This window comes from Myotis daubentonii, chromosome 7 (genome assembly GCF_963259705.1).
Source record: "Myotis daubentonii chromosome 7, mMyoDau2.1, whole genome shotgun sequence".
NCBI lineage: Eukaryota > Metazoa > Chordata > Mammalia > Chiroptera > Vespertilionidae > Myotis > Myotis daubentonii.
The window spans coordinates 2,562,854-2,573,705 of NC_081846.1; positions in this window are offsets into that span (position 1 = coordinate 2,562,854).

Here is a 10,852-nt window from a genome sequence, read left to right on the forward strand (position 1 = left end):
ACTGCTCGGGTCTCCTGGGCGTTGACTGAGCAACGCTATTTCTAGGAATGTTCCCCGCGGAGCTGGGGCTTCTGGCACCGACCAGGCACTTACCAGAGACCGGGTCTCCATGCCTGTCTGGCTCACGCCTGCATCCTTCCAGGCAGAGCTCAGAATATTCAGTGTCAAGAAACGAACAGGACCTGTGTCCCTCAAGCCCGACACCTACACCGGCACTGACACCAGGAAACACTGGGCACACGGAAAAGAAAACTAGAAATTACTAAGATCCACTTCCCCACGGGGAACCACTCTCTGCAAGGACAATCAACATCTGGACAGGCTTGTTAGACGTTGGAAAAGTGACCCTAAAGCTCATCTAGGAAAATGAAGGTGCTCAAAGCATCAGGAGAAACCTGGAAAAGAATGAGGAACTTGTCCAAGTAGGTCACACAGCTAGAAGGGGCACCGACTTATAAATGTCCAGACTTACTGAGTCTAACAGAATCGTCTAGAAATAGTCTTACATGACATGTGACTCTGAGGCCCGATAACAGCTACTATTTAGTGAGCGCTTACTACGTGCCATGTACTCTACTAAGGCCTTTACAAACTCTAACCCAGGCAGCCCTGGCAGCCCCGACACACGGGCGCTGGTACGGTCCCCATCATGTAGGACAGTGACGGCGAACCTATGACACGCGTGTCAGAGGTGACATGCGAACTCATTTTTTTGGTTGATGTTTCTTTGTTCAATGGCATTTAAATATCAACACTAATAAAAGAGAAAAATGGTAATTGGCGTACAAGCTACCCTTTTCATTGGCTAATCAGGGCTATATGCAAATTAACTGCCAACTGAGATGGCAGTTAACTGCCAACAAGATGGCGGTTAATTTGCATATGTAGGCACAATGCAGGGAGGCCAAAGGGAAAGCAGGAAGAAGCCCCCTGCCACTGACAGTGATCGGAAACCCAGGGGGGAGCTAAGAGCTGGGGGGCAGGGCAAAGGTGGCCCTGGGGCCGCCTTTGCCCTGCCCCCCAGCCATGATAGGAGAATCAGGTGCCTTTTCTGCCCTGGCCAGTGATAGCAGGAAGTAGGGGTGGAGCCAGCGATGGGAGCTGGGCACGGTCGAAGCTGGCAGTCCCAGGAGCTAGGGGTCCCTTGCCTGGGCCTAAAGCAAAGCCCACGATCGTGGGGCCGCTGCAGCTGCGGGTCCCCGCTGCCGCTGCCTGGGCCGAACGCCTAGGCCAGAGGCATCAGGCCTGGGCAAGGGGCCGATCCTGCGATTGGAGGGTGATGGGAGTCAACGCCTGAGGGCTCCCAGTATGTGAGAGGGGGCAGGCTGGGCTGAGGGACACTCCCCCCACACACACACACCCAGTTCACGGGGATCAGCGGAGCCGCGAGGCCTCCCAGCACCGGCATCAGTGTGACAGGGGGCAGTGCCCAAACCCCCTGAACCCCCTGATCGCCCTGCGGCTCTGTGTGCGACAGGGGGCGGGGCCACAACCTCCCTATCCGCCCTGCTCTGTTCGGGACAGGGGAAGGAGCCCCAACCCCCTGATCAGCCCTGCTCTGTACCTGATAGGGGGGAGCTGCCCAACCCCCTGATCGCTCTGCGGCTCTGTGTGTGACAGGGTGCAGTGCCCCAACCCCCTGATCGGCCCTGCTCTGTGTGTGACAGGGTGTGGTGCCCCAACCCCCTCCCCCCCCACCCCACCCCCCCCAACGAGTCCTGCTATGTGTGTGACGGGGTAGAGCCATAACCTCCCCTTCGGCCCTGCCCTGAGTGTGAGAGTGGCGGCGCCCCAACCCCTCTGATGGGCTCTGCTCTGTGAGTGACAGGGGCCAGCGCCCCAACCCCCTGATTGGCCCTGCTCTGTGCGTGACAGGGGGTTGCACCGCAACCTCCCCATCGACCCTGCCTTGAGTGTGACAGGGGGCGGTGCCCCAATCCCCCAATTGGCCCTACCCTGAGCGTGACTGAGGGTGGCATCGCAACCTCCTGATCCTCCCTGCTCTGTGCATGACATGGGGCGGTGCCCCAACTCCCCAAATGGCCCTGTTCTGAGCCCGACCAGGGGCTGCACCTAGGGATTGGGCCTGCCCTCTGCCACCTGGGAGCAGGCCTAAGCCAGCAGGTCGTTATCTCCCGAGGGTTCCCAGACTGGGAGAGGGCACAGGCCAGGCTGAGGGACCCCCCCTCCCTCCCCGAGTGCACAAATTTTTGTGCACCGGGCCTCTAGTATAAAATAAATATCAAAAATATAAGTCTTTGTTTTACTATGGTTGCAAATATCAAAAAATTTCTACCTGTGACACGGCACCAGAGTTAAGTTAGGGTTTTTCAAAATGCTGACACGCCGAGCTCAAGAGGTTCGCCATCACTGATGTAGGAGGAGCCAGGCGCACCAGGAAGCAAACAATGGAGCCAGAATGTGGACCGGGGCAGCCTAACGCCAAGACCCGTTCCCTTACACACTGTATTCCCACGCAGCACTTACCACTCAGGGGGCGAGGTCACGCAGCATGGGTGACGAACAGAAACTCTACCTCACATCTCCTATCACAGCTGATTCCAGAGGCTTATCAACACGTAACTGTGAAAACAAAACCCTAAAAGTGATAGAGGAAAATATGGGTGCGTGTTGTTGTTTTAAAGGCGGACAGGCCTTTTGACGGTCCCCACAAAAGTCAAAATCAAAATAGAAAAGACTGGTAAACCTGACTCAAATACTTCCAAACCACAATTAAAGTCACGCCGGGTGAAGTAATAAGTATGGAATGTGTGACAGGCAGACACAAACATCCCTGGCTTACCGAGATCTTTCACAAATCAACCAGCTGCTGATAAACATGCCGATAAAAACATAGATGTTATCTTAAAAAAAAAAACCAAACAAGTAAAATAGGTTAAAAAACATACAATGTTTAAACTTACTAATGATTAATGAAACGCACATTAGAATAAAAGACCACTTTTCATTTATCAGATTGGCAAAGACATACTAGATAAAATTTGATGTTGACAAAGGCGAAGGAAAACATGGAATTTGTATTGGTGAACCTTTCTGGCGAGCAGTTTGGTGTTTGTGAATCAAAATTTCAAATGTGTATAACGTGATCTAGCAATTCTCCCAGAGAATTATCTGTGGAAATAACTGCCCAAGTTTGCAGAGATATAGATCACGGGCAATGACATTAAGTACGGCGTTATTCAACACAGAAAAAAAAAGGCAACAACTCAATTGTACTGTAATCAAGGACTAGATAAGCAAACTGGGGCACAAAATAGAATGGAATGCTATGTACTAGCAGCCATGAAGCGGTGATGCAATTCTAAATTCATTGATCTGGAAAGATGGCCAGGATATATCACTGGATGAGAAACAAATGAAGAGACTAGCTAACACATGGGATATGGCCACATTTATGTAGTAAAGTTATGTCTACACTAACACCGTCAATACCGCTCGCTCATCAAGGAGACAGGAGGGTCACAGCTGGAACATCGCCTTCTCCAGGAAGCCTTCCCTGCCTCCAGATTGGTTACGCGTTGCCCTCTGACCTCCCATAGCACCCAGTGTACACCTCAACCACAGGACATCCACATGACAATGTGAAGACATTGACCACCCGCTCCTGAATCTCCCCAAGATCTATTTTTTTTTCTTCCATTCACCAGACTCAGAGACCAGCACGTAACAAGCACTCAGTGACTCAACCTATTTGAGAAGTCAACCAAACGTCCTGCCAAGGGATGTATTGTATTGAGCTTTATGAGGTGAAGATAGTTAATTTCTTTTTCTTTCTTCTTCTTCTTTTTTTTTAATGTGCAAGTCCTGAATCTACCAGTGGACCATCCTTCCCATTATGGATGCTTCTAATTTGGGGGAGTTAATATCTTTTTTAAAAATATATATTTTTATTGAGTTCAGAGAGGAAGGGAGAGGGAGAGAGAGAAACATCAATGATGAGAATCATTGATTGGCTGCCTCCTGCACACCCCACACTGGGGATCAAGCTCACCACCCGGGCATGTGCCCTGACCATGACGCCCTGGTTCATGGGTCAGTGCTCAACCACTGAGCCATGCTAGCGGGCAAAAATAGGTATTTTCAATGGTTTGAATGGGATAAATTGTGGAGAAATGTGAAGGGATGGCCTCTTTTTTTAATGGATAAATCTACCTTCAAGCAAGACACAGGGACTCAATAAATTCACTAACACCCACTCGGAACCCTCTGGTGAGGACCACTGGGTACGTCTTGGCGATGACTGGCATGATTTGTCACCGAAAGTGTGTCTACTCTCCTGGAACTCTCACTTTCTGCACCTGCAACCTGGAAATGAGACGAATTCACCAAGCAGCCAGCCCCTGCCACCAGTGACCAGTGAGAAGGACTAGCTAGCAGTGTGTGCCCCAGTTCCACCATCTCCTGGGAACTCGGTCTCTACTCTGACATCGGAAAACAAAGTTTTGGCACTGCGTGCCACAAAAATGTTTCACGATGGGCTCCTCTTAGCAATTTGCTGCGTTCACCGTGTGAGTTTTCCATTTAGCCAGGTTACCAGTTGTATTCTGGGGTTAGTACCTTTGAACAATAGTAATTTAGGTGGAAAGTGGTCCTTAAATAGTAGCTATTATTAGATATTCACATGGAATATAAAATACCCATCGCCAAGACATTCCCAGTGGTCCTCACCAGAGGGTTCTGAGTGGGTGTTAGTGAATTTATTGAGTCCCTGTGTCTTGCTTGAAGGTAGAAACGGGGAAAACATATCAGATACCCCGAAAGTAAAAAGGAGTCCTACAGGAAACACTGGAAGGCCGAAACTCCATGCCCGAATGGTCCATGGACAGTGACGGTTGTGTGGCGTTGGCGGTGCTATTGCTGCACGTAGAATTTCAAACATAAAATGGCAGCAGTGCACAGTCGCCGTGCCAGCCTTCGGTGCACCAGCTGGCGGTCATCCCTGCACATGAGCCTGGCTCTCTGGGTGGCGCTCACGCTGAGGCTCCTCCTCTGCCTGGGGACCTGCCTCCGCCAGCGGAAGCGCCAGCTTTGCGCAATCGCGTGAAGGCGGTGACTCCTGTTCTCTAAATATTGACCGGGACAGGTCAGGCGGTGTCTTTCCGAGTGTTTGCTTCATCTTTTGGAAACTAAGCTTGGAGTGTCTACCATGTGTTGCACTGAGCACGTGTCATCGTTTTGAAGGTAACAGAAAGCTGCTTCTCGCACCTGTGGGTATTTTCCTAACACCAACAGGCCCCAAGCCAGCGGTTCTCAGCCTCGGCTGCACATTAGAATCACCTGGGAATCTTGTTAAAATCCTGATTTCTGGGCCTCATCCTCCGGAACTTCTGTTTCTTTGTTATGGGGGGGGGGGGGGCGCCACAACATTAGTAACAGAGAAACAGAAGTTCCAGAGGATGAGGCCCAGAAATCAGGACTTTAACAAGAGTCCCAGCTGATTCTAACGTGCAGCCAAGGCTGGGAACCACGGCCCCAAGCTCTCAGGAATGCAGCACGCTGGGACCATGGAGAAAACACCGCCAGGAAGACAGAGGGAACAAGAAGGACTAGGAATGGGAAGAGCGAAAAACAGGTACCAGACGCAAGTAACCCACCAGCTACTGTCAGCACAATGGCATCTGATGAAGAGAACATGACATAATTTCGAACACAACGGGACATATATTTACATGATCAACACTGCAATTAACGTAGAGTTCCAAGATCACACAGTCTTTCCTTCCACTTCACACGAATATACTTTTCACTCTCAAACGAAGGCAACCTGCCACATATTGAGTCAAGTCAGTAGCCGCTAACAGCATGAAGTACCTGGGCAGGAAACACGAGGTAGGCAGGGGTTCACCCGATATGGAGACCCGGCTTTTTCTGGAGCCGGGCCCTCTGCGGGCTGATGCGCTCTGCCCGCGGGGCCTGTGGGAAGCAGCAGCTGTTTTCCAGGCCACCCTCTGCCCACCTCCCTCACCGGCTCTCAGGTGCCTGCCAACCCAGGCTTTTCCGGGAAAGGCCGCTCAGACCTCACACCTGTGCTCCGCCTTCTGGGCCGGGGCCTGTCGGTAAACATGTTCCCCTTGTCTTCCTTCGCCAGGCATTTATCTCTGATCTGGAAAGGGTTCGCCTGTTCTCAAAGGAGCATGCTGAGGGCTGCTGCTCTCTTCCTGGCGTTTCAGTGGCGTTGGAAAAGGAAGGGTGGATAAATACCTGTGCTCCATTGACTGCCTGTGGCTAAGGACCAGAGCATTTCCTCTCTCTTCCCCCCAGTACGCTCCCTCCTCCCCCACCCTCCCCTCTCTGTTCCTCTCTCCTTCGTTCTAGGCCAGGGGTTCTCAACCTCGGCTGCACATGAGAATCACCTGGGAATCTTTTTAAAATCCTGATTTCTGGGCCCCATCCTCCAGAAATTCTGTTTCTTTGTTATGGGGTGGGGCCACAACATTAGTCACAGAGAAACAGAATTTCCGGAGGATGAGGCCCAGAAATCAGGATTTTAACAAGATTCCCAGGTGATTCTAATGTGCAGCCGAGGTTGAGAACCACTGTTCTAGACACTCTGTGTTGACTTCCACTATCAAAGTGAATATGTCACATTTGAAAAACAATCAACAGGTAAAATTAATTGGTAACAACTTGTACTGAAAGAAATCATATCCTCAGTTTTTCCTCACATGAATTTAAGAGAACTATGCATACCAGGTACTGGGCTCAGAGTGCCAATCTCCTATGAGACAGGTATTCCCACTCCCATTGCACAAACACAGAAGTTTAGGGAAACTAAACAATTTTCCCAAGAACACAGAAGCTAGTAATCGGCAAGACCAACACTCAGACCCAGGTCTCTCCGCCGCCCCTAACCATTTCCCTGTTCAGCCTCATAAGGAACTAGAAGAGCCCATGGTATTGTAGGCTCTGCCCAGGCACCTACCGAGATATTTAGAACTTATGCCATCTATCAATATCGGGGGGAAACTTCAGCTCCCTGGAAACGCATTTAGAAATCCTCGTGCTTAATGGATCCGTTATTTGAGCTATCCTCATTTCACGGTGTAAGCTGAAGTGCTTGCCATGAGCAAGTGGATCCCGGAAGGACATTACAGATTTTCTGAACCTGCCGGTTAGAAAGAGGTCCTGCTGGGGTTGTGGGCTCTGGAGGAGAGAGGACAGCCTTTGAGGAGAGGCAGGAATGGGTTTGGAATCTGCCACTCCCAGCTGTAAGCTCAGGGCCCTTGTTCTAGGACTCACCTATTAAGCGCATATAATGTATTTCTGCTGTGGTGAGGATTAAGTGAAGAAAGTGCTGAGAAGTAAAAGATGTTTACATGTTAGTTCCATTCCAGGTCATGTCTTTTACTTAAATGCTTTAGAAAGAATAGACAAGAAGATCTGTATCTATTTGGTCAATGCATTGCCCTCAATAGAAGTTACGTCAGTCTATCAGTGAACCACCATTCGTTTTGGAATATACATACACCAAGTTCAAGTGTTCCTTTCGGTATAATTTACCATGTGACCAAGTCCTACTTATTAGGAGTTATTTGCTGTAAGATCTCTGAAACTGAGTCCTGCAAAACACCTGTCTCTCCCGGGGTATTCTGCTTCCTATAGAACAGTGACCCGCCTCCACCTCCAGGGTCCTGCATCCCGCGAGCGCCCGGGCTGTCCTCGCTGCTCACACCGGGCAGGACAGCCCCTCACAGGGGGCAGGACAGCCGCTCTCCGGACGAGCCTGCCCACAGCAGCCCAGGACCCCCAGGGCCGTTCGCCCGGTCCGTGCAGGAAGGAACGTGTCCGATAGGAACCGTGCACGCGCTCAGCCAGAGGCCGGCGAAGACCGTGGCGGGAAGCGCTTACCTGTACTTTGAACTCTCCTTCGTTCGCTCTTTGGATAAAATATTTGCTCCCTTTTGGACTTGGGAAATGTAAACACATCCCCATACAAGGCAAAAAGTCACTCAACCTTCCAGTCATGGCTTCATGTCGCCAGGCCAGGCTGGTTCGTGATAAACGTCACGGGTTCGTCTAACGTCTGGACTCTCGTCTTCGAATTGCTGTTTTGTAAATCAAAACAAGAAAAGTGTTCTGATAGCAGAGATTTTTCTGAAAAGCAGATCCAAAGAGAAAAAGAGGCACTATTTGAAAAGAAGCAATATTTAACTGGAAACGGGTTTTCAGTAAGTGTCATTTGGGAGGAAAAAGGCAAAACTCAGGAGTCGTTAGTCTTGGTTGAAAGGAATCTCAGACTAAATTTATTTCTGTCAGAATCAACACATTAGACTAGGTAATGTGTATGCCTACTTCTGTGTTTTCGAAGTTTTTAATTACCCTGTTCTATATATTGTTTTATTTTAATTACTATAACAAGAGTCTTAATGCAAACATAACTTTAACCCTCAGAATTCGGGGGGGGGGTATATATTGATTGGTTAGTCGACAGATATAGGTATCAATATAATCTTGGTAAACAAACCAAGGGAGACTTTAAGTTATTTCTTGTAATTTCATTTAGGAGAGATTATCCATAAAGATACATTCAACGGCTCACAGTGAGGACTTCTGAGAATTGAGGGAGTGGGCGGGAAGCCCGGATCCAGACAATTTAAAATTCTGTGCTTTCTTTGTTAAAACAGGAGCATACTATACTCATAATTCAGACAGCTTTAAACATTGGTGTGTGTTTTAAGTTAAAGAATCATTAACCTTTTTAATAAATAATCATTATCCTTTAACCCATCAGTGCAAACAACACACAGAACAAGGAGCTAGTACGGGGCAGAATTCTCACTGACATCACTATGCCATCGATTTTTTTATTTTTAAATGCCCAATAGTTTAACATTTTTCACTACAAACATGTGTTTGCCCCATTTTTTCTTGTTCGCTATACTCCACAATTTTTGTATATATATATATATATATATATATATATATATATATATATATATATATATATATCCTCTCTTCCTACACTTTATTCAAATACCATTCTCTTGTTCACAAACCAATCTCTTAGAGAAAAGCTAAAAAAATAAAATAAAAAACGGCAGCCCAAGGGTGACTCGCGGGTAGTCCACAGATGTATTTTTATTTGACTAGAAAAGCAATTTCAAATTAGTTGCCAGTATTTAAAATTTTGAGATTTAACATCAAACTCAAGATTCTCAGCTTCTCTTGTTGTTGTTTTTTAAATATAGTTTTTATTGATTTTAGAGAGGGAGGGAGAGAGAGATAGAAACATCAGTGATGAGAGAGAATCATTGATCGGCTGCCTCCTGCACGCCCAGTACTGGGAATCAAGTCAGCAACCCAGGCAAGTGCCCTGACCGGGAATTGAACCGTGACCTCCTGGTTCATGGGTCTACGTTTAATCACTCTCTTGAAAGATCAAAAGATCTGCGGACACAGGGCCCACATTCCTGCCTGGCAGCTGGGATTGCTGAGGGCAGTCTCTTAGCCTAGTGCCTGCCCTCCTGCTCACCACAGCTCTGCCCACACTCTGCCTCCCAGCAGCCCCTCGGGCATTGCTTCTTGTCTTATGGTGAGTCGGAAAGTAATTTCTTACTTACACCCTTATAGTCCCTTTTTTAATAAAGGGGGCTCAGTAACAAAAGGAATATCAAGGAAGCCAAAGGTTTCAAGAAAAAAAAGGGGAGGGCAGTAATGCATATTTCCTTATTGAAGTGAATATAGCTAGCGTTCCTGTGTTTGGTAGGCAAACAAAGGATGTCCATGTTGAAATAACTGAATAACCACAGTAAGAAGTCAGCATGGAATAGTAAAAAGCATGAAAAAAAGTGAGGGCCCGGCCGGCATGGCTCAGGGGTTGAGCCTGGACCTATGAACCAGAAGGTCACAGTTTGATTCCCGATCAGGGCACAGGCCCAGGTGGTGAGCTGGATCCCCAGCGGGGGGCCTGCAGGAGGCAGCCGACCCATGATTCTCTCTCATCATTGATGTTTCCTCTCTTCCTCCCTTCCTCTCTGAGATCAGTAAAAATATGTTTTTTTTAAAGTGAGGAATTTGCTTTTAAGTGGAAACACTTAAATGTGATACTTTTGTGAAACGCACTGACGTGTTAACGAAAAGGCTGTCCTCCTGCATCTAACTACTCCCCTCGTCTGCCTTAGCTGATTGGCCTTACATGGATTTGAGTTCGTTCTGCCATTTAGAAACACACCAGAGAGATGCCCACCTCATCACCTACCCCATCCTCCTCTGTGCCCTTGAGGATCAGCAGCAAAAGCCGCCCAGCCCAGCAGCTCCTCTTCCACGCCCCTCCTCTTCCTGCCCTGAACGCACTCCCTCCGCGAAGAGAAGGGGGCAGCTGTAAACACTCCTCTTGACTCTGCAACGCCAAGCTCCTTCCTCCCACAGGGGCCCTCTCCCCGGGCCCACAGCCTGGCAAGAGGCCCGATGAGGAGCTGGCCTTTCCTTGGCTAACACGTTCCTATTCATTTCCCAAGGTCGCCGGCCCTCAGTCACAGCTGCAAACACTCAGGGCCGATCTCCAGCCCCGGCTCCGCCCCCGGGGAGAGTCAGGGATGGGTTCCAGGCAGCTGCCAGCCCAACGGAGGCCTCTGCAGTCTGTTCAGAAGTCACGCGCAGATCAGTAGCTGCGGGGTGAGGCCACAGGCTCCCAAGCTCCCAACTTAGGGTGAAGAAAAGGCGCCTCTGATCCTGTGAGTCACAAATGCGCCCCCAGTACATGGGGGCGCCCATCAGTAAATGTGTTGAAGATAGACTGTGGCTCTACTCTCGGGACGATCAGCAGGAATCTATTTTTTTAAATATATTTTTATTGATTTCAGAGAGGAAGGGAGAGAAACATCCATGATGA